Below are 24,889 nucleotides of genomic sequence, written 5' to 3' on the forward strand. Positions count from 1 at the left end.
GGCATGCACCACCATGCCCAGCTAATTTTATTATTTTTTTGTACAGACAGAATCTCAGTATGTTGCCCAGGCTGATCTCGAACTTCTGACCTCAAGCGATTCTCCTGCCTTAGCCTCCCAAAGTGCTGGGATTACAGGTGTGAGCCACCATGCCTGGCTGCATTGTAGAGTTCTAATTACGAAGAGAAGTGAAGCCAACAGACAAATTGCCTGATACATTCAAAGTCACCGACAGCCTTCTGGAGTTGGGATTAGAAGTTTGTTTTTGGCTTTCTAATTTCCTGCTCAGCTTCTTGTCCATAACCAGCATGATAAGAGGGGATCTCTGGTGGTCACAGCTTCCATCACACAGTGGTTTGATTAATAGGCCAACACTCATAAAGTGCACCTGGTGGTTCCAGGACAGAGGAAATGCCAACAAGTGCTGGTTTCTGTTATTGTTATAATTGGCTTGTCATACACCAGAGCATATTTTTCTTGCTTTGACCCAAAATACTAAGGCCATTTACCTGATAGTCCTTTTGCTCCTGTTTAAAAAAGAGCACATTAAATATATTTTCAAGCATTTACTTCATCACATCCTTGTTACCCATAGCACTTCACAAAGCAACCTTCTTTCATCCAAACTCTGCTTCCCCTTCCAGTCATCACCCAAGATCATTGTTAGTCACTCATAATGACCCTGGGATCTCAGAGACAGTAGGATTACCAGGGAAAAATTTTATCCAATTGATGATCTCATATGTAGCTACTATTCATCAACCCCTTACTACGTACTAGTTCCCAAAACTAAACTTCAAAAATTTGTAGGTGAGTATCAGACCTCATTTTCTCATTTCTGGGGAATGGGACAGCTAGGACCGAGGTGACAGGTGACCTTAGCACACTACTCTGTCCCATAGGTAAATTTACGTATGCTCTCTTCACTTTACCCTTATTTCCCTAGAGTTTTAATTTTATTTTAATTTTAAATTGACAAGTAAAAACTGTACACATTTATGGTACAGTTTGATATGGTATATTTTGAAATATGAATGCATTTGAAATGGCTAAATCAGGCTAATTTACATATACATTACATCACACAGTTATGTTTTTTTTTTCTGGTAAGAACACTTAAAATCTACTCTCGGCAATTTTCTAGAATACAATATGTACATTGTTATTAACTATAGTCAACATATTGTCCAATAGATCTCTTGAACTTATTCCTTCTATCTCACTGAAATTTTGTATCCCTTGACCAGCATTTCCCACTCTCACTGCCCCCATTCCCAGCCTCTGGTAACCATCATTCTACTCTCTGCTTCTGTGAGTTCAGCTTTTTTAGATTCCACATAGAAGTGAGATCATGAGGCATTTGTCTTTCTGTGCCTGGCTTATTTCACTTAGTGCAATGCCTTCCAGGTTCATTTATGTTGTTACAAATGACAGGATTTCCTTCTCTCTCTCTCTCTCTCTCTTTTTTTTTTTTGAGGCAGAGTCTTGCTCTGTCGCCCAGGCTGGAGTGCAGTGGCTGGATCTCGGCTCACTGCAAGCTCCGCCTCCAGGGTTCACGCCATTCTCCTGCCTCAGCCTCCCGAATAGCTGGGACTACAGGTGCCCACCACCATGCCCAGCTAGTTTTTTGTATTTTTAGCAGAGACGGGGTTTCACTGTGTTGGACAGGATTGTCTTGATCTCCCGACCTCATGATCCACCCGCCTAGGCCTCCCAAAGTGCTGGGATAACAGGCATGAGCCACGGCGCCCAGCCTTCTTCTCTTTTTTTTTTTTTTTTTTTTTTTTTGAGACAGAGTCTCGCTCTGTCGCCCGGGCTGGAGTGCAGTGGCGCAATCTCGGCTCACTGCAAGCTCCGCCTCCCGGGTTCACGCCATTCTCCTGCCTCAGCCTCCGAGTAGCTGGGACTACAGGCGCCCGCCACCGAGCCCGGCTAATTTTTTGTATTTTTTAGTAGAGACGGGGTTTCACCGTGGTCTCGATCTCCTGACCTCGTGATCCGCCCGCCTCGGCCTCCCAAAGTGCTGGGATTACAAGCGTGAGCCACCGCGCCCGGCCCCTTCTTCTCTTTTTAAGGCTGAATAGTATTCTGTTGTGTATACATAACATTTTCTTTATCTAGTCATTTGTTGATGGACACTTAGGTTGATTCCATATCTTGGCTATTGTGAATAGCGCTACAATAAACACGAGAGTGCAGATATCTCTTAGACATACTGATTTCATTTCCTTTGGATATATGTTCAGTAGTGGAAATGCTGGATCATATGGTAATTCTATTTTTAATTTTTTGAGGAACTTCCATGTTGTTTTCCCTGATGGCTGTGCTAATTTACATTTCCACCAAAACAGTGCAAGGATTCCTTTTTCTCTTTTTCTCCATCACTTCTTATCACTTCCTTATCTTTTGATACCAGCCATTCTAACAGTTGTGAGGTGATATTTCACTGTGGTTTTGATTTGCACTTCTCTAGTGATTTGGGACTTTTTTTTTCTGTATACTTATTGGCCATTTAAATGTCTTCTTCTGAGAAATGTGTATTCAGATCCTTTGACTGTTTTTCAATTGGGTTATTTGTTTTCTTACTATTGAGTTGCTTAAGTTCCTTATATATTTTGGATTTTAACCCCCTCTCAGATGAGCGATTTACAAATATTTTCTCTCGTTCTGTATGCTGCCTCTTCATTCTGTTGATTGTTTTCTTTGCTGTGCAAAAACATTTTAGGGAACACAGACATGAAACTGGGAGTTGATGGCACGGAGAATTTGCATTAAAGCCAGGAGAGTAGGTAAGCTATCTGAGGGAGGATGTAGATCAAGAAAGGAATGAGGACCAGGATGGATTCCTTAGGAATTTAGAGGCTGGGTAGAGGAGGAGGAGCCAGAAAATGATACCTAAACCAAAACAAAACCAGCCAGAGAACAGGAGGAAATCCAAGAGAAACTGATATAAAGAAGCCAAGAGAATAGAAAACTTCCCAGATGGAGCAATCCCATGGGTTTCCACAGAGGAGATGAATACCAACTAGAGTCCATCAGCTTTAGGGACATGAAAGCTATCAGCGACTCCATGCATCTGGTATTTTAAGTATTCATCAGATTGAGATAGCTGCAAACTTTTACCCTGAGACTTTAATTTTCTAGTCTTAGAATTTTAGAGGATTTCAAATTCTAAAATGGTAACTACTTAACATACACTGATATTCTGTTTTCATTTTACCATGCATCCCACTTATAAGCTGAAATATACTTATGCACTTAAATAAGATTTTCCTCTGACTAAATTGCCAATCTCCTGAGAAAAATCTGATAAACTAAATTTTAATTAATCTCCGTTATACCCTTCTCATCTTTCCTCAAATGAATTAATTTTTTTCCCATAGCAACTTAATACCTAGTTCACTTAGACACCAAGTTTCACTTTAGAGCCTGTGCTTGTTTCTTGCATTTTCTGTATATTGATATTTTTTTCCAAGAAGATCATATTTCTAAACATAGGTGCTTCTTTTCTAAGATCTAGGTGATTCTAGATTCTAAGATTTTGATTCTCTATTTTTCACCTTTTATTAATCCATTTGGAAACTATTAAGCACTTTCTTTGTTCTGGGTTCTGGAGTACAAAGATGAACAAGACACAATTCTTGCCATCGCAGCTATCAACCAAGTAAGGGAGACAGATGCCTAAGTGGACAAGTGTAATTCAGTACGTCGGAAAAGGACACTGGATCTCCAGGAAGTTCTCAGTCACACTGGAGCAGCGATGCCTGTTGTAAGACAGTTGTTTTCTGTAATGCTGTCTTGACCCAGTTTTGAGGCCCTGACTAGAGGCTGATCAGTTCCTTCTTGGCATCTGATTAAGTCCATACCTCGACCACCTTTCTTATTGGGCTGTCACCCTCTGGGGCTCCTGTGCACCCATGTTTATCTCCCTGGGGCTAGGTGCCAGACAACTAGGGACAGATTAAATGCCTAGGAACCTGATATTCAAATTAGTGAACCCACAAGCAGCCTGGAAACCCAGCTAAGCCCACCTCGCTTGCCATACCTAAGCTGTCTCTGACAGCCCCAGCTTGCTCTTACCCTGCCCTGTTTCAAGCCCCTGTGTGACCCTGACGACAGCCTGCTCTGGTTTGGAGCTGTAGGTAACAAGTTCTGCCTCTCACCTCTGAGTGTCTTTGTGTTGTATCTTGGCAATGAAAGAAGCTTTAAATCTTATACAACACCAGGCTGAGTCTTATATCTGTTTAGGCATTGGACAGGTGAGGAGTTGAAGTCAGAGGAGAAATCAGCCCAGGCAAGGAAGAGAGTAAACTTGTGATGAGTTTGCAGATGCACATATGGGCACCATCCGGACACTGGAAGTCATGGAGAACATTTAAGCAAGAAGGAGTTACAGGCCTGCAGGCAATGACATCTCAGAGGCAGGAAGAGAAGTGCAATCCAGGGAGATGACAGCAAAAATACACCCCGAGAAGTGCAAGGCAGCAGTGTGTAGTAGGATCTGATGGATTCCATGAGTCTCTAACGTGGGGAGTGACCTGAAGTGTCAAATGGGAGGAAATTGTCCAGAAAAGTCAGCATGAGAAAGCAGGTATTGAACTGGGCAGTGAGGAGGTGGCTGGTGGTCCTAGGAAGAGCAGTTTCAGTATTGTGGCTGCTGCACGTGCTGGTTCATGATGGTTTGAAGTAGGGGTGAAAGGTAAAGAACCAGAGTTAGTGAGAGAAGAACGTTCTGTTGAGAACTTTCAATAAAGAGGAGATGAGAGAAATGGGGATGTAAGAGTGAGAAAGTGAATGTGTAATTCTTTCTCTCTCTCTCTTTTTTTTTCACATGGGAAAAGTTTGAGCATGTTTAAAGTACTGGAGTTGGAGGACAGGGATGGTTGATAGAACCAGGTGCTGCAAGAAGTTGTGGGTACAGGCCAGATGTGGTGGCTTATGTCTGTAATTGCAGAGTTTTGGGAGGCTAAGGTTCTAAGATCACTTGAACCCAGGAGTTCAAGGCAACACAGTGAGACCCTGTCTCTACAAAAAAGTTATTTGGGCATGGTAGCTTACATTTGTGGCCCCAGCTACTCCAGAGGCTGAGGCGGTAGGGTTGCTTGGACCCAGGAGTTCAAGGCTACAGTGAGCCGTGTTTGTGCCACTCTACTCCAGCCTGGGCAACAGAGTGAGAACTTGTTTCAAAAACAAAACAAAAAAGAGGCGGTGAGGGCAAAGGTAGAAGAAGGGGCTGGAACCAGAATTGCAGAGATCCTCCTGCTCAGAAAGTACCTGGTAAGGTATGAATGGGTATAGGGTCAATCCTCATTGAGAATTAGATTTTTGCCAATTTTCCTACTTGCTAAAATTGATTTGTAACTCCTGTTAAAAGAAAAGCTCTAGGCAAATTAAATTTAACAGAGTTTAATTGCGCAAAGGAGTCATGAAATGGGCAGAATAGGTTCAGAGAGGACCCATGCTACTGTGTGGTCGGAGAGGATCTATGAAGAGAAATAAGAAAGTGATGTTCAGAAAATGGAAGCGAGATACGAAAACAGCTGGATTGGTTACAGCTTAGCAGGGTTTGCCTCACTTGAACATGATGTGAACAGCTGACTGCCTATGAGTGGTTGAAGTATGATTGCTGTGATTGGCTGAGACTCAGCCAGTTATTGCAAGATTAGGTGATAGTCTGTTTACACGTCCAGTTAGGTGACAGTTCACTATGCACAGAGAAACCTTTAGGGTAACCTTAAAATATATAAGGAGGCAGCTTTAGGCTAGACTTAATGTAACACTCCCAAATCAATCTCTTGGTGCTTTTAAATTCATTTGTAGACATACACAGAATGGCAAAAAATTGGAGTTGCACAATGTGTATGTCCTCAGCTGAGGCTGAACAAGATGATGGTCTTGTTTCAGCTCCCTGAATAGGTGTCCTTTTCACAATCTATGTAGTAACACGTTTTTCCCATTTGAGGGCTTTCTGATGGAGATTTTGCTGTTTAAAATGGCCCTCAATTGTAGTGCTGAGGTGCTTTCCAGTGTTCCTGTGTGAGATGGCTGTGATACGCCCTGTGGAGAAAATATGTGTATTAAATGAGCCTCATTCAGCATAAGTTTTGGTGCTGTTGGCTATGAGTTTAATGCAAAATGAATCAACAATATAGATTTTTTTAAGTGTATAAAACAAAATTTTGTATTGATTGATGAAAATATGACTACTACTACCACAAATAATGAAAATCAACTACATACACACACATAGGCACACACATGTATGAGTCTATATAAGCTGTATAGATGCCTCATTTAATGACTCAGTTAATCCTCATGCCATTCTTATGTGGTAGGTCATTTCATGATCCCCTCTGGTTCAATGTGGGTTTGGAGACTCTGAGAGGGCAATGATTCTCCCAATGACACAGACCTGTAAGTCAGGGCAGGGATAGTAACTTGGGCAGTGTGACTCTGGGGCTGTTCTGTTAACCACTTCTGCCATGTGCCCGTTGGTGTGTGGATCTAGACTAGGAAAGTGGCTTAAGAAAGGCTTTTGTTAGCACTGTTTGTCATCTGGAAAGTACAAGCAGAAAAAGCATATGGGTTGCCTGATCCTGGCTTGGAGATTGGTGGTGTGAGAACAAAGCTGAAGCATATTAGTGTTGAATGTATTGTCCAGAAGGACGGACTCAGAGTGGAGAGGAAGACCATGAGTCAAGGACCAAGAGTTAGTTATTATTTAAACAAGTAATAAAAAACAAACAAAACACAAAACAAAACAAATTATATTGAGCCCTTGCCAAGTACCACTGTTCTTGGCCCCAAGATTATAATGATTCATAAAGCATGATTCTATCCTCAAGAAATACAAAGTTCCAAGGCACATACAGATAACAGTCCGACAGTGACATGTGTGTCCTGCAGCCCCAGGAAGATGCCTACCTGGTCCTGTGAGTCAAAGTGGCTTCCCATAGGAAATGCCACCTGAATTCAGTTGGAGAAGGATGAATAAGACGCGTGACTTTGAAACTCTTGAAACTTTAGATGCTTCAACTTTGAAATGAGGATCAAAATAGTTTGACGTATGTCGTTATGAGAATTAAATGTAGTACTTCAGTGAAGCCCTTAGCATGGTGCCTGAAACATACTAAGCCTTTACTAGAAGATGCTATTACAGCAATATTATTTAGTAGGTGGAGAGCAGAAAGAAGGATGTCTAAGGAAGGTGAAGAACCAAACGAAGGAAGCAACATGGCTCATGACTGTGGGCTGGGCAGCAAACAGAGCTTTCGGTGGGTACAGGGATGGCCCAGAATATGGTGGGGGTAGCAGTGGGGAGGCAGAAAGTGGCAGGGCCAGATGTCATCCACATCAAGGAAGGATGGATTTTTTAATGAGATGTGATTTTCAGGGCAGAGATTTTGAGTAAATTAGAAGCCCAGGTAGTTAACAGTGAATTGTTAGGCCAGGTACGGTGGCTCACAGCTGCAATCTCAGCACTTTGGGAGGCCAAAGCAGAAGGATCACTTAAGCTCAGGAGTTCAAGACCAGCCTGAGCAACATGGCAGAACCCCATTTCTAAATCAATAAATAATAAATAAACGATAATGAATTGTTTCTATAACTGTGCTGGTTTCCTTGACTCACTCCTCCATGAGACACCTAGCTTCCCAGTTTAACCTCCTTCCTATCACCACATTTATGTACATATTCAGATTAGTTTTATTCTGGGTCCTCAGGGAAAATGAGCTGGTTTTATCATCTCTGGATACTCCATTCATTCATTCATTCATGCATGCATTCACTCATTCAGTCACTCGTTCAGACTTCATTAACTCTCTTGTGTCAGGACTTTCTTCTGCGTGCTGAGGGGTACACAGCAATAAAGATGGAGGCACTCAGAATCTTGGCAGAGAGACAGAGAGGAAAATAAATAATAACAGCTGTGGGAAGCGGCGGTAAGAGATTGATAAGAAGAAGCTCTTGGAGGAACATAGATGAGAGATGGGATAGAGGATAAAATATAAGGAATCCAGTTAAATGGACACATGTTTGTGAGATCTGGAGGTTCGTGCTTGAACATTGGTACTGACCAGACACTTATGTTTTGGCAAATATCTCCTAAGATGATAACATCTTACATTTGTGGGAACTAAGATAGAGCACACCCAGTGAATACCATACAAGGTATTGAGTTTCCTAACCTCCTAGAATCTGAAGAAAGTTTAACCTTTTCCCTAGAAGTACAAATTTTTGATATAAAATAATCACTGACCTTCTAAACTCCATTCATGGCCAGGTATGGTGGTTCATACCTGTAATCCCAGCACTTTGGGAGAGGGAGGATCGCTTGAACTAGGTGTTTGAGACCAGCCTGGATAACATAGTGAAACTATGACTCAACAAAAAAACTAAAAAATTAGCCAGGCATGGTGGCACATGCTCGTAGTCCCAGCTACTCGGCAGGCTGAGGTGGGAGAACTGCTTAAGCCAGGGAGGTTGAGGCTGCAGTGAGCCATGATCTTGCCACTGTACTCCAGCCTGGGTGACAGAGTGAGACTCTGTCTCAAAAAAAAGGTAAAAATGAAAATTAAAATCCATTAATTGCTGACAATTATACATTTTGCTTTGAATAATAAAGTTATATAGAATGTTCTACCTCTTCAGCAAAGAAACCTGCAAGCTCAAGGACCTATGTTCTAGTATCATAGAAGGGGATTTGGGCCAATACAGCTATCAATTATCCCCACTCACCTCTGGCCACCATCATGACTAGCTCCAAGAATCAGTAGTGTTCTGACTGAAACTGATCTTTCCAATTAATGAGAAGGATACTTTGGGTAACCAAATGACTTTCCAAGAAGACAAAAGCAACCTCTGTTGACAAGGAACACAGACTACCTTGTTTTCAACAGAAGGATTCAAAATACGATTGCGAATGTAGTGATTAACACTGTAAGCTGGGTTGGGGGTGAGACAATTTGTCTCAGGAGGGTTGAAACAGGATATGATTTTGAGAAATATCAACCCCACTTTTTAAATTAACTTATTGACAAAATACTGTCAAGATTCTTTAAGGAAACTACATCTATGGTAAAAGTATTCTATATGTTTTTGAAAATAGTTTTATGCTGCAGATGGTAGGAAAGAATAAATTAACTAAAATATCTTTAATGTTCTTTTCTAGCACTGTGACTAGTAAAATATATTTCAAGCCCCAAATAAAAGAGTCGATGTGAACTTGATCTATCTCAGGTAACCAATAAGCATTTCAAACTCTCATGTCAGGGATTTTTAATGATTGTAGAAGGCATTTCTTAAAATATTTTACACTCACTAACCCCATCTGCTTCAATGAAAGCATTGCCCTAAGCCTTCAGTCATCTTTCTAGAGGCCTACTACTGCTATCTAGAGTTCACAGCCAACATTGATTACATTTACTACGTGGTACTGAAAAATCGATTCAATATTAGAAAATTGTGAAAATTATAGAAATTTAATATGATGCCAACCTACTAATTGCAGTGAGTTCAGGAACAAAGGAAATATTAGTAGGTGCAAATATGGTATTACTAGATAAAATTCCACTTTATATTTTCCCCCAATCTGGCAACTCTGTTGAGTAGCATCTTTCAAATGTGTTCTTCAATCACATTTGAATACATACATTTGAATCTATGACTGTGTCTTGACCTAAGAAAGGAAAGTCCTCTTCAGGAAGAAGCCCTGTCTTTGCAAGTAGAAATAATTGACTCAACAGGCATAATGTGATTCACTTTTAAAGTATGTTCTTCCATATGACGCTTTGGTAGTAATAGTAACGATCTTTCTTATTTTATGCTCCACTAGGGCATATGTGGCCAATTGTATCGCCAGTGTAAGTCTGGATTACTTTCTATTACTTTCTATTGATAATTTTTAATAACCAAAGACATTTGGAACTAGAAGGCAGTCAGTGGTGCTTGCAACAAAGCAGGGGCAATTAAGATGGGTGAGGGTTTTAAACTCTGCATTGGTCTGTGCACGTCGGGAGAGGCAGTCAGCCATTAAAAAAATTAAACCGTTTGGGTCTTGGGTTAAGGTCTGTGAACTGTTTAATATCATAATTGCCTGCTGCCTCAATCATCAAACTGAATGAACTTCTAAGTTGAAATGTCATAAACGCTCAGCGTAAAGATTTATATAACCCAGGTATCCGACCTACCGCCAAGCCATGCCTGTGGCAGGGAGTGTTTGTTATGTCTTACTCAACATTTTGGAAAAAAAATAAATAAATCCGGAAATGTGCTTGTTCTGGCAATGATCAAAACATTAAGAACCAATTCTGTTATCTGTATGGTATGTTCAGATTCTGTGATAAACATATCCATTTCCTATAAAAAATAATTTAGAAACAAATTCCTTTAGTAGAAAAAGGTTAGTATCATGTTTTCCCACTGTATATTTAGCCAAAATGTGATAGGAATATTTTTAGTTAGAGTAAATTCTTTTTTCTGAAGAAGTACATTATTTTGTGATTATCAGTTATATTTTGATCCTCCCTAAAGAAAAATCCAAATTTCATCATGTGTATATTATAAATGTGTGCTAAATAAAAACCCAATATTTTCTAGTCAGATATTATTTGGAATTTCTCCTTTTTATATAATATAGGATTATTTTAAAGTCAGTGATTCATATAACCCAAAATAATGCCATATTTTTCTTGTTATATAGAAGTAAAAACAAAATTTCAGAGACACTGTGACAAAAGTTCTGTTAGTTCTGCCAAACCAATATGTACTTATCAAGTCATAAAAATTGTGTTCATTAGACCCCTACAAATCAATAATAAAAATAAAAATAAAAAGTGAGCAAAAGACCTGAACAAACCCTTAACAAAAGAAGAGATATAAGTGGTTAATAAGTATGTCAAAATAAATTCAACATCATTAGTTACTAGAGAGGTGCAAATTAAAACCACAGTGAAATACCACACGTGCCTTCGTATGGCTAACATTTAAAAAGACTGAGAATACTCAGTTGATAAGAATGTAGAGCGTATGGAACTCTTATGCACTGATGGTGGGAGCATGTATTAAGAGCTGGTTATATTCCACGCTGACACAAATGAGGAAGCACAAGAGGATGTCCCTGCCCAGGAGACGGTTAGTGTGCCAGGGAAGCTGGTCAGGGAAACAGATGATTCCCGCACTGTGTAAAGTGTAGGGTACGCAGCAGATCCTACGGAAGCCCTTGGGCTGGTGTTCTGCCAGATAGGGGTAGGGACAGAAGGCAGGCAGGGGCAGATTTTAGGTGGCATGTCAACTGAGCCTGAAAAGACTAGGGGTGAGTCAGAGAAAGAAAGAAAGGAGAGAAAATAGATCACCAAACACAAAATGATAGATATTTTTAAAACATGGCGGATTTAGGGAACTTTTGAAAGCCAAAGGGAATAATGGGGATGGGCAGAAATAGCAGGCAGGAGGCTACAGAGAAAGGCAGGAATTACATATTTGAAGTAGGAGGTATGCTGCCATGCTGAAATATTTAGTCTTTGTCCTGAAAGCTATGCAAATACAACAGAGGTTTAAAACTGGGAAATGTGATCAGATTTGGCTTTTGGAAAGACCACTCTTTGAGCAGCATTGAAAATTGATGGAATGTAGGTATGATGGAAGACAAGGCAGTCAATTGACTACTTAAAAATCACTTATAATTCACTATAACCAATATGGAGTTACCTCTTTCAGTGATCCAGGTCTTAATATCTGGAGGTTGCCATCAGACATGTGTGTGTTTTCTCTTTAGATGTTTGGTTTTCTTCCTGAAAGCTGTGCATTGTATGATAAAAATGCTGAACATCCCTCAGCAATGCTACTGAAGAAAGCAAACTTACACAGATGATGACAGCATTATTTTGCCAAAAGATCATAATATTCAAAATAACATTTCATCAGAGAGAAACTACCTTCCATCAAAGACCATCAGAATCCAAGGAACCATGCAGCCTGCACACCCCCTGCCTGTTCTCAGCAGTTTCTGTCTGGCATGCCTCAGTGGGCCCTGGACAAAGAGACCCTCAAATCAGCGAGGCTGAAGAAGAAAGGCAATTTGAAGCCTCTCTCCTCCAGTTTAAAAGGCAGTTTCTAAAGTGCTTGCAGCAAATCAGCTTATCGTCAAAGTGCACACCAATAAGAGACATCAGATATGGGTCACAAAGGCTGTATGAAGCAGATTTGACTATGTCAGTCAGAGTCTGCCTGGAAGATAGCTCATGCCCGGATGGTTTATCGTGGGTATCTAATACAAAAGCAAGTCACAGAGGTATTAGAAGATCTGAAAACAGGAAGTGAAGCAATCCAGACATTGACAACTGCAGGAAGCTGTTACCACAACAAGGGTTGGAGGGGCAAAGAGAAGGGATATATATACCAGAGTCCAGGATATGGGGCCTTTGAGGGCTGATCTGCTTGGTGAGAACAGACTTCCAGGAGAGATAAAGCCCATGCTGGAAAAGCCTGTGGACACAGAGATGAGTTACGAATACCATAGCTTCACCCCTCCTCCACCCACCCTCTAATTTCCTGTAAGTGCTTCCATTGGCTGAATCTAACAGGAAGTGGTGGGTAAAGCCTTCTGGGAAGTGTAGTTTGCATTGTTAGCCCACTGTTCTACAGTGCGGTGATGGGCTTCCTGGGCTAGGGGTGTACTTGAGGGCAAAGGGATTACCTATCAAGTCAGTTGATCTTGGCATGTGTTTCCTGTAGTAAACAAAGAGCAGTGAGAGCCTGCTAATTTGTCTGTTTTCAATGAGAAGACAGTAACATATTGTATAGTTACCTTGGTACGGGAGTCGGAGAGGGAAGTGCTGGGTAGAGAAAGGCGGGTTCCTGGCTAGGGCTCCACTCCAACAGATGTAGGTGAGGACAGGCACTCCTGCTTTCAGCCCAAATGTTGCATTTTCCAAGACCACCCTGGTCTGCCATGCCCCCATTCTGGGCTCATAAAAACCTGAGACCCTAGCCGGCAGACACACAGGCAGCCAGATGTTGAGAGGAGCACATCACCAGAAGAAGACACAAGCGGCTGGAAGGCGAGAGGATGTCAAGGGAGCATGTCAGCAGAAGAGCACACTGACAGATGCCAGCACACCCGCAGGCCATCGACCAGTGGGACAAGGCAGAGTTTGGATGGGGCAGTTATAGGAGAGCCGGGGGCCACTGCGGGCCCAACTCCACGGGAGAAACCATCTCCCTTCTGGCTCCCCCATCTGCTGAGAGCTACTTCCACTCAATAAAATTTTGTACTCATTCTCCAAGCCCACGTGTGATACAATTTTTCTGGTACACCAAGGCCAGAACCTGGGATACAGAAAGCCCTCTGTCCTTGTGACAAGATAGAGGGTCTAACTGAGCTGGTTAACACAAGCTGCCTATAGACAGCAAACTAAAAGAGCACCGTGTAACACATGCCCACTGGGGCTTCAGCTGTAAACATTCACCCCTAGACACTGCCATAGGATTGCAACCCCACAGCCTACCCATCTGTGTGCTTCCCTAGAGGTTTGAGTTGTGGGGCACTGAAGAAGCGAGCCACACCCCCATTGCACGCCCTGCAAGGGGGACAAGGGAACCTTTCCTGTTTCAATATCAGAAAGTCTCAGGGTTTTCCCAAGGGTATCCTCTAACATGCTTCAAATCCATAAATACAGTTCAAACAAACTAGATTACGTTTACTTAACAGCAAACAACCTTCAGTTTTCTTACCCATAGTAAGTACACGTAAAGTTTGCTGAATGAGTAATTTTAACATGACCAGGAGACAGGGGTCCTCTTACCTTGGTCACTTACTAAAATCTGAAAGCAAATTTAGAGCTCAATTCTCAAAGTTCCTTTAACTACAAATAGAGAAGACTTCATCTAGAGAGAGAGATTAAATCTTTGAGGAAGAGGAGCTTAGCAAGGATGTTATGGAAGCAGGACTCTAGGTACATGTATTAATACAGAGAAGTAACATCAACTTTGAGATATCCTATAATAATTAATACACGATTGTGAAATTTTGAGAAAAATAATTCAGTGAAGTGAACAACAGTAAAGAAAAGGGACAAAGAAAATGACTGGGAACCCTCTCACTACTTCCTTAGTCTATGAAACATTTCACTGTCCTGTCTCTGTTGTACCTCACAAGAACAATGGCTTATTTCACTCAAAGGCCCACAGATCAATGACCTCAGGACACTTTGCTGAGCTTCCTCTTCCACATCTACTTCAGCACTGTTCCGGGGTCTTCTCTGGTCTTCCTCCTCTGTGATCAGCCCCTGACTCTACCCATCTTTGATAATTTTCTTTCTCTTTGTGTTTACTAATCCCGTATCCACCCCCCAACTGAAATTGAACCCGTCGATGTATTATCTTTTTGATCTAGCATTCAACTACATTTATGCAATTCTTATTTTGAGTTTGACACTGTGCTGAGTAAATGGAGGAGGAAAAAAACACAAAACGAACAAACCCAAAGAAACTCAAGGCATGATTCTTAGTTTCGTGGGACTGATATATCTTGATATCCTCTTGTACTTTTTTGAATCCTTTTTAATAAGCACTCACTGATAAGCTGATGATAACAACTAACATATTTAAGGCTCACTGTTTGCATCAGGCACACCATTGTTCTCATTTTTGTCCCTCTTTCATCAATGTCATTAGGTAAGTTGTATTGTTATCATTATTTGACAGAAGATACAGTAGAAGCAAAAAGAGGTTATGTTGGCCTTTGCGTGGTGGAGCTGGGATCAGAGCTCTAATAGCAAATGCTGGAAAATAGCCTGAAGGACTCAGCTCTTCCTCTCTTTCTTGCTTGCAGCTCTCACAACTGTAGAATGTACATCTTGAGATAAGAAAGACCTGTCATTTAAGCCTAGGCTCTGTGCCCACCCCTCCTAGAACAGGATGTCCTACCACACTGTAACCCAGTGATTCCAGATTACTCTGGGGTATACAGTAGAGTGCTTTTGGGGTTGTTCAGCTGCTGTGCAACGTGGGCATAAGCAGATGAGATTCCATCCACTTCAAGCAGCTTTCCTGAGCCTTGGGGGCTCTGGGTTACTGTGAATCCCAGGCTGCTCTTGTCCCTTCCTGCCTGTCTGTGAGTAATAAAGTGGCTTCGCTTACCTTGTTGTATAAACGTTCTGTCTCACTGAACTTACGCAGGTGTTATAAATTGCAGCCCAAGATGCAGTGGGTGGAAATGTTTGGACTCCTTTTCCTAGTGGTTGATGTAGTGAGGAACTTTGCTATCCTCCATGTGGTGGGATAATTGCCTGGGATTGGTAACTGCTGCACAGTGAACCTGCTTCACAGGCCTGTGGTTCACAGAGTGCCATGCTCATGAGTAGTCAGAACAGACATCATGAACTATATACTAATCTACTAAGTTCCATGCCACTGTGCTAAGAATGAGAACACCAAACACAGCCAGGAATGGTTCTGGAACTTCAGGAGTTCTAGTCTAGTTGACTAGACTGAATATGGATGTGTTATATGGTGCTACAGAGACAAAGATATAGGAAGATGGTAAAAGTTTCTGATCTGGTATAGAACTGTGTCCCTGACCAAATCTCATGTTCAATTGTAATCTCCAATGTTGGAGGTGGGGCCTGGTGGGAGATGATTGGATCATAGAGGTGGACCCTTCGTGAATGGTTTAACACCATCCCTTTGGAGATGTTCTCCTGATGGTGGATGAGTTCTCACGAGATCAGTTTAAAACTGTGGGGCACCTCCTCCTGCTCTAGCCATGAGAATTGCTGACTCCCTCTTTGCCTTCTGCCATGGTTGTAAGTTTCTTGAGGTCTCTCCAGAAGATGTGCAGATACCAGAAGCATGCTTCCTGCACAGCCTGCAGAACCATGAGCCAATTAATATTAATATATATATAAAGAAAATGCTAATTTTCCTTATAAATTACCCAGTTGCAGGTTTTTTTTTTTTTTTTTTTTTTTATAGCAGTGTGAGAATGGTCTAATACGGTTACCTAAGGAGAAAAAAAAAAAAAAAAAGGATGGTCAGGTTAGTTCTACCTGGGCAGTGGGGCAGCTTGAAGGAAGTGATGAGTCATAGAGCTGAGCTAATCAGCAGGTGGTGCAGAATAAAAAGAGAGAAGGACATTAGAGAGCATTAGCAGAGATAAGGTAGGAATCAGAATGGCACTTTCAGAATATAGATCGTTCAGCACAGCTAAATGTTGGGTGACAGCAGAGATAAGCACCAAAACAGATGATGGGCCTGCCTATTTTGCTAAGAAGTGTGGATTTTGTCCTGACGGTAATGAGGCAGCATCAATGGATTTTAAGCAGTTTCTGTGTTTAGGAAGGCACCAAGAGCAGTAAGGAGACTGAAGAAAAGTGGGACAGCAAGGTTAGGTGAGCTCCCTGGAGGACATGAAGTGGGTCATAGTAATGAGAATGTCTAGGAAGATGATAGGGAAGTGGACGCTATAGCATTCATGATCCAACTGGGACTAAGGACGAAGAAAAAGGAGGAAATAAGGAAAAAAAACCTCCCAAACAATACCATTTTGACTTGAGTAACCAGATGGATTTCAATAACATTTTCCAAAATAAGAAAAGAGGAGAAGTAGTTGGGGAAATGCCCTTTATCTTGTCTTCCTGCCTTGCCTCTCTTTGCCATTTTCCTTCCTCCATTTTTACCAATTTACATCTCATGTTTTATGTGCCTTTCAAGTTCAGACTTGTGAGAAGGTGATGGTGTGTCCGGAATTAGTGGGTTCTTAGTCTCACTGACTTCAGGAATGAAGCCGCGGACTCTCGTGGTGAGTGTTACAGTTCTAAAGGCAGCGTGTCCGGAGTTTGTTCCTTCTGATGTTCGGAGTTTCTTCCTTCTGGTGGGTTTGTGGTCTCGCTGGCTCAGGAGTGAAGCTGCAGACCTTCGCAGTGAGTGTACAGCTCTTAAGGCAGCACGTCTGGAGTTGCTCATTCCTCCCGGTGGGCTCGTGGGCTCGCTGGCTTCAGGACTGAAGCTGCAGACTTTTGCTGTGAGTGTTATAGCTCATAAAAGCAATGTGGACCCAAAAAGTGAGCAGTAGAAAGATTTGTTGCAAAGAGCAAAAGAGCAAAGCTTCCACGGTGTGGAAGGGGATCCGAGCGGGTTGCCACTGCTAGCTCGGACAGCCTGCTTTTTATTCTCTTATCTGGCCCCACCCACATCCTGCTGATTGGTAGAGCCCAGTGGTCTGTTCTGACAGGGTGCTGATTGGTGCGTTTACCATCCCTGAGCTAGACATAAAGGTTCTCCACGTCCCCATCAGATCAGTTAAATACAGAGTATCCACATAAAGGTTCTCCAAGGCCCCACCAGAGCAGCCAGACACAGAGTGTCGATTGGTGCACTCACGAACCTCGAGCTAGACACAGGGTGCTGATTGGTGTGTTTACAATCCCTGAGCTAGACATAAAGGTTCTCCACATCTCCACCAGACTCAGCACCCCAGCTGACTTCACCCAGTGGATCCTGCACTGGGGCTGCAGGTGGAGCTGCCTGCCAGTCCCGCACTGTGCGCTCGCACTCCTCAGCCCTTGGTTGGTCAATGGGACTGGGCGCCGTGGAGCAGGGGGTGGTGCTCGTCGGGGAGGCTCCGGCCGCACAGGAGCCCATGGAGGGGGTGGGAGGCTCAGGCATGGCGGGCTGCAGGTCCCGAGCCCTGACCCGCGGGAAGGCAGCTAAGGTCTGGTGAGAAATCAAACGCAGTGCCGGTGGGTCGGCACTGCTGGGGGACCCAGCACACCCTCCGCAGCTGCTGGCCTGGGTGCTAAGCCCCTCACTGCCCAGGGCCAGCAGGGCCGGCCAGCAGGGCCAGCCGGCTGCTCCGAGTCGGGGGGCGGGAGCCCGCCAAGCCCATGCCCGCCCCGAACTCCAGCTGGCCTGCAAGCGCCGCACGCAGCCCGGGTTCCCACTCGCGCCTCTCCCTCCACACCTCCCCGCAAGCTGAGGGAGCCGGCTCCCACCTTGGCCAGCCCAGAAAGGGGCTCCCACAGTGCAGCGGTGGGCTGAAGGTCTCCCCAAGTGCCACCAAAGTGGGAGCCCAGGCAGAGGAGGCGCCGAGAGCAAGCGAGGGCTGTGAGGACAGCCAGCACGCTGTCACCTCTCAATGGTTTATAGAATTTGAAGCTAGGCTGGCAAGAATCTTTATCCAAACGAAATTTTTTACCCAATTCCAGAGAGGCAAATATTCCCTAATTATTTTAAATATTGTATTTTTGCCTTGAGTATTAGCAGAATGAACTGGACAATTTTAAAAGGTAATTCAATGGTAGTTGTGAAGCTTGTGAGCAAATGGATGTGTGGGTAATTTATGTGAAAAAATCATAGACGCTCAGTCAATTTCTGGCTTGGAAGTCTGGGTAATATTAATTAGGCTTGACTATTTAGGAAAGGAAATAATTTCAGGGAATTTTTTTTTTTTTAAATGCTGAGTTTGTGGTGGCTTTGGGACTTTTCCATGTGGATTTCTACTAGGCAGGTAGAAAGTGTGATCTTCAGCAGAGGAGCAAGATGAATGGGAAATGGAATTATAGGTGATATCAGCATATGGATAGTGATGGGAGTCAGTGCCACACCCAGAAAATTATGAGAAGTGAAGGTGTCAGAGGGTCAACAGCAGAACCTTACAGAAGACAGCAATCCCCGCTTATCTAGAGTTTTGATTTCCGAGGTTTCATTTACCTGCGGTCCACTGCAGTCTCAAAATATTGCACGCAATAAGATAATTTGAGAGAGAGAGAGAGAGACCACATTCACCTAACCTTTATTACAGAATATTTTTATAATTGTTCTATTTTATTATTGTTATTGTTAATCTCTTACCATGCCTAATATATAAGTTAAGCTTTATTGTTTGGGGAAAAACAATGTATATAGGGTTCGACACTATTGCAGTTTCAGGCATCCACAGGGAGTCTTGGAATGTATCCGCTGTGGATAAGGGGGAGCTACTGTGCAATATTCAGAGTCAGGCAGAGGAAGAGCAATGAGCAGGAGGCATCAAGAAAGAAGGTCAGAGGAACAGGAGAACCAAAAGAACTCAGTCTGAGTAAGCTAAGGGAGGATACACTGAAGAAGAAGCAAGCAGCCAGTGTCATAGAGGTTAACGATGTTGAAGGTTGAAAGAACACATTGTGTTTGGTTATTAAGGGACCATTGGTGACTTCAGACACATCAAATTCAGTGGAATGCTGAAAATAGAAACTCAATTGCAATGGGTAATAAGGAAGTCCATGAAGTCTGTGTATGTGGATAATTCTAAAAAAACTTCCTTGAAAATCAAGCAGGATACGAGGTGGCAGAGTCCTACTCTTCATGAGTAAAGAGGGTGCTAAGATCGTTGGGGATGGGGGAAAAGGTAGAAGTGTCCTGTGCACTGGCCATGGAATTTATGCAATGAAGCTTGGGCCTGAGGATGGGGCAACCACATCAAAGCTGAGATAGCAAAGCTGATTATAAATAATTCCATACACCACCCCACCAAGATCTCAAAGTATTTCAGTCTGTCCTAAGAGTTCTAATACCCAAACCACAAGATAGCCCAGGGATGTAATGGCAATCTGAGGCCATGTACAAATGAGATTAGCTCATGTGCCACTCTATTCCTGCTCCTATTTACTGACCCCAAGCCTCTCCACTAACACTAAATCTCTTTAATATCAGCAAAGTAGGTTCCATTTGGGAATGTTTAGATGTTTTAGTAATAGCCTTAGGCTGAGATAGATGGTAATATCTACTGAAATAAGATTCACTGTCACAGGAAATTCCAATGGCCATGCTTTCATGGGCCCCACATTTTCAAACTGGAACAAGTATGTGATAACTATGTGAACAAATTAGGCACATCACCCAGATAATATATAGATAGTCAAGATTATACTGGTTGCTGTCCAACCTGCACGTGCTGCTTGGTAAGACCCTCTGGTGAATCACGGTTCATGGTCAATTGATCTACTCTTAATACAATTTCTGCTGCCCTTTGAGGTTTTTGCCCCACATGTATAATTTCTCCAAGACATTCAGTATGTTATCTGAAAGGTCTCTCAATGCCACTGCATCAATGCAAACCAGACTACATACAGATGAACAAAGGGAATTTAACTTTCATAAGTTGGTTTTAAAATGCATTTACTTTGACTGCACTGAAAGAATCTAAAAAAAGATGAAAAGCATCTTTAGCATGCCAAAAACATCTGGTTTCATATTTTCAGACCAAAAGGAAATTGCATGAAGACTAAAATCTTATGTTTTGATTTATATTATTATTGGAGGGCTGAGAAGCTGCCAATCACCAAGTAAAATTTTATGATGATAAATAAATAAGGAAAACAATCTGACAAAACATGTTGTGGAACAAAGCTGCATTTCAAGTTTAATTAACTGATAACAATGTTTATGATGGAAGAACTGTGCCACCAATTATACAATTAGTAAATGTATGCTCCCAATGAGAAGACAGGCCTATAAAACTGTATAAAGGGCTCTTCCTCGCCATAGTCTTTCAGCCTATCCAAGCAAAGTTTTGCTTCATGTAGTAAATCATGCATCAATTAAGACCCTCTCTGAGCACATGCATGAGTTGGTCTCTGAGAGATGGTACCTCTAAATAGCATATTTTAAACTAAAACATAGCAGAAGTAATACTTTCCTAATAGGTAGAGTGATGGTTTCTTCTGCAACTGACAGGAGCTGGTACAGTAGAGATACAGCCGTCAGGGGAAGAAAGAAAAAAAAACAGTTAAAAAGAGAAGAGAATGTTTACATCTTTTTAGTACTAAGCTTTCCCCTCTCCCCAAAACCTCGGACAAAATTCTTACAAAGAGTTCCAGCAGAAAAGCTTTCATAGTGCCTGCTGATCAGCAGCGGGCTGTAGGTAGAAGATTTCCTTAATCGTTTATGGGCGAACCAGGTCTCTTTGCGGTTTTTAATCTCACATTTAAAAGCATTGCATACTCAGTTGTTGCAATTCAAAGACATTAGGATCACAGTTATTGTTTGTTCCCAATGTAAACTGTTTACTTTCAGTTTACCACTGAGACTATCCCATGCCATGTTTTAGCATTCGTTACATTTTTAGAGGGACACTTTTCATAGCAGATCTTATAAGTTGATTTACTCAAACTACTGAAGGAGATAAACCTAGGCTGATATGCAGAAGATTTTATGTCCAGTCTTCCTCAGCTCTTGGAATGCTGGACTATTACCAGATTTAGGAAATACTTAACTCCCCTGACTGCAGGCCCATTAACCATTCTGCTCACACCCCCATAGAATCCTTTCAGCAGCAATAACTGTCACTATGCTTTTGGGCTCCCTGACAGTGAGCTCCACACAAAAATAAGATCAGTTAGCACATTAAGCAATGCATTCCAAATATTAGGTAGTTTCCCAATGGATGCCTAATAGAATTTAAAATACATATATAGCTGATATTAAGGGGTAGAGTATTCAATCAAACGCTTTTGTTGCTAAAACTCAATATTCTGTAGTCAGACAAAAGGCCTGCAGAATGCAGAACAGTTGTGGAAAATTCCTGGAACTTTAAGCTTAGATACAGTTGCCATCAAAAACATTCTGAAGTGCATTTGTTGATTCAAGAGGAAGCACAAAGCATTTGGAATTTTGGTTCTTCCTAGAATCTGTTTGGATTTGTGCATGGCAATTTCCTGTGTGATTTTTATTTTCTTTCCTCCAGTTGTGTCCTCTCATGAATTAATTTCATGCCATTTCTCTCTTATTAAAATTATTAATCAATTCAATTGTTTGGTCAACAAATTTTTGTTTCCCCGTTTTAGATGTATGTGGTAATTGTCACCCCCTTCGTTAACAAAATGAACTTTTCTATATGCGAGGAGGCTGTGTTGGTTCATTTTGTGTCTGTCTGCTTGCATGTATGTGCATGGAAAAGTTAACATCTTGTCTTCAATGCAGTTGGGAATTACTACTGGCATGTTTTGACTCATTACCTTGAATCTTAATCAGCTGATGAAAAAAATTAGTTTCATCAGCTGATGAAGGCTCAGGGTAATGAGTCAAAACATCATGATAGGGCTTCTCAAGCCTCCAGAAATGGGACTGGAACACTTCACCTGAGACAGCTGTCTCTCAGTGCTATCCAATAGATGATTTATCCAGTCTCTGTGTTTACACAAAGTAACAACCAGAGTGTGGTATGAGAAAGGACTGGCAGTTGGTGAGCACTATCATCTCCTAGGAAGAGGAGTTGTACTTTTTATATTAGTATTTTAAAAATTGTGGTAAAATATAAATAGCATAAATTTGTGATTTTAACTTTTTTTTTTTTTCCCCGGAGATGCACTTTTGCTCTTATTGCCCAGGCTGGAACGCAATGGTGCGATCTCGGCTCACTGCAACCTCTGCCTCCTGGGTTCAAATGATTCTCCAGCCTCAGCCTCCTGAGTAGCTGTGATTACAGGTACCCACCACCACGCCTGGCTATTTTTTTTTTTTTTTTTTAATAGAAACTGGTTTTTGCCATGTTGGCCAGGCTGGTCTCGAACTCCTGACCTCAGGCCATCTGCTCACTTCAGCCTCCCAAAGTGCTGGGATTACAGGCATAAGCCAGTGTGCTCGGCCTGATTTTAAACATTTTAAGCGTACAGTTCGATGGCATTAGGTACTTTTGAATTATGGTGCAACCATCACCACCATCCATCTCCTGAACTTTTTCATCTTGCAAGACGGAAACTCCGTACCCATGAAACAATAGCTTCCCATTCCTCCCTCTCCTCAGCCCCTGGTGACCACCATTCTACTTTATGTCTCTACAATTTTGACTAGCTCATACAGGGGGAATCATACAGTGTTTATTCCTTTGTGACTGGCTTATTTCACTCAGCGTAATGACCTCAAGGTTCATCCATGGCACAGCATGTGGCAGAATTTCCTTCCTTTAAAAATCTGAATAATATTCCATTGTACGGATAGACCACGTTTTGTTTCTCCATTTATTATTTGTTACGAACTCGTGGATTGTTTCCACTTTTTGACTACTGTAATGCCTCTGTGAACATGAGTGTAGTAATACGTCTTCAAGACCTTGCTTTTTTTTTTTTTTTTTTTTTAAATGGAGTCTTGCTCTGTCACCCAGGCTGGAGTGTGCAGTGGCCTGATGTTGGCTCACTGCAACCTCCACCTCCCGGATTCAAGGGATTCTTCTGCCTCAGCCTCCCTAGTAGCTGGGATTACAGGCACTCGCCACCATGCCCGGCTCATTTCTGTATTTTTAGTAGAGACGGGGTTTTGCCATGTTGGCCGGGCTGGTCTCGAACTCCTGACCTCAGGTGATCCGCCTGCCTCAGCCTCCCAAAGTGCTGGGACTGCAGGCATGAGCCATCGCTTTTTAAAAGTCTCCTACCTCCTCTCTCCAGCTCTGCTGCCGGGTCTGTGTGACTGCAAAGCCTCCTTCCGGTTCCTCAACTGTGGACCCAGAGGGTTGCTGTTCCTTAAGGTCCCTTAGATCCAGAAATTCCTCGCCCCGCAATCCTGAGTGTCGCTCTATTGTTAACAATTTAAGAAGCAGCATTTAAAATTTTTTTTTTTTTTTTTTTTTTTTTTTGAGATGGAGTCTTGCTCTGTCACCTAGGCTGGAGTGCAGTGGCGCAATCTCGGCTCACTGCAAGCTCCGCCTCCCGGGTTCACGCCATTCTCCTGCCTCAGCCTCTCCGAGTAGCTGGGACTACAGGCGCCCGCCACCACGCCCGGCTAATTTTTTTTTGTATTTTTTAGTAGAGACGGGGTTTCACCGTGGTCTCGATCTCCTGACCTCGTGATCCGCCCGCCTCGGCCTCCCAAAGTGCTGGGATTACAAGCGTGAGCCACCGCGCCCGGCCGCATTTAAAATTTTAAAAATTATAGACAACCATTCCTCACAATCATCAGCCTATTTTTCCACCATTCCACCATTTCAAACGTTTTAAAACCTTGCTTGACATCTTTTTGCTTCACACTGACAACTGCTTTTACTTTATTTATTTTTTTTTTTACAGAGCTTAGTCTTGAGACTTCTCTGGCTGTGTAAGCGAAGTCCCTCTGCGTTCTCATTTATTTCATCTTTTTTTCTTTTTGAGTGGATTTCTGGTTGTGATACTGAACTGAGGAGATTTGACCTAAATAAAGTGCCAATTTGGAAAAGAAACATAAGGAAATGGGAGAAATGATGACAGTCACAAATGAGAGTGTGCAAGTGCAGTGCTCGGGCAAGCAGTTCAGTCTCTGCTTTAATTGAACTGCTATGGAAAGAGACACCCTTATGCGACTTTCTGGTACATTATTTTAAACTACTTATATTATTAATATATGGTCATTGATTCTTCAGGAAAATGTTTTGAAACCCTAACATCTTAAACTTTGGCTTATATTGTTGTGAAGATATTTATTCTTTCTTATTTTTCTTGAAAGCTTAGAGTTAGGAATTGTTTTGTCTTCATCAAATTTTCTGATTATAAATATCAAGGAGTCACTGAAAATACAGAAATGAGCCAGGCGTGGTGGTGGGCGCCTGTAGTCCCAGCTACTCGGGAGGCCGAGGCTGGAGAATCGCTTGAACCCGGCAGGCGGAGGTTGCAGTGAGCGGAGATTGTGCCACTGCACTCTAGCCTGGGCGATAGAGTCAGACTCTATCTCAAAACAAACAAACAAACAAACAAAAATTTAGCCAAAGGACAAGCTTTTTGCTCGTTAGTATGTGAATTACTTCCGCAGCCTCTTCTTGTATTTCGTTCCTCAGATAAGCTCGGACTTCTCCTGGGCTCCTATTCCTCCTCCCAACAGCGGTGCCACCTACGCCTTTCAGAATTCTTCTTGTCGGAGACGCCCACCTCTGTCAGCGGTTTTGAGCTCC

The sequence above is a fragment of the Symphalangus syndactylus genome, chromosome 14 (assembly GCF_028878055.3).
Source record: "Symphalangus syndactylus isolate Jambi chromosome 14, NHGRI_mSymSyn1-v2.1_pri, whole genome shotgun sequence".
Classification (NCBI taxonomy): domain Eukaryota; kingdom Metazoa; phylum Chordata; class Mammalia; order Primates; family Hylobatidae; genus Symphalangus; species Symphalangus syndactylus.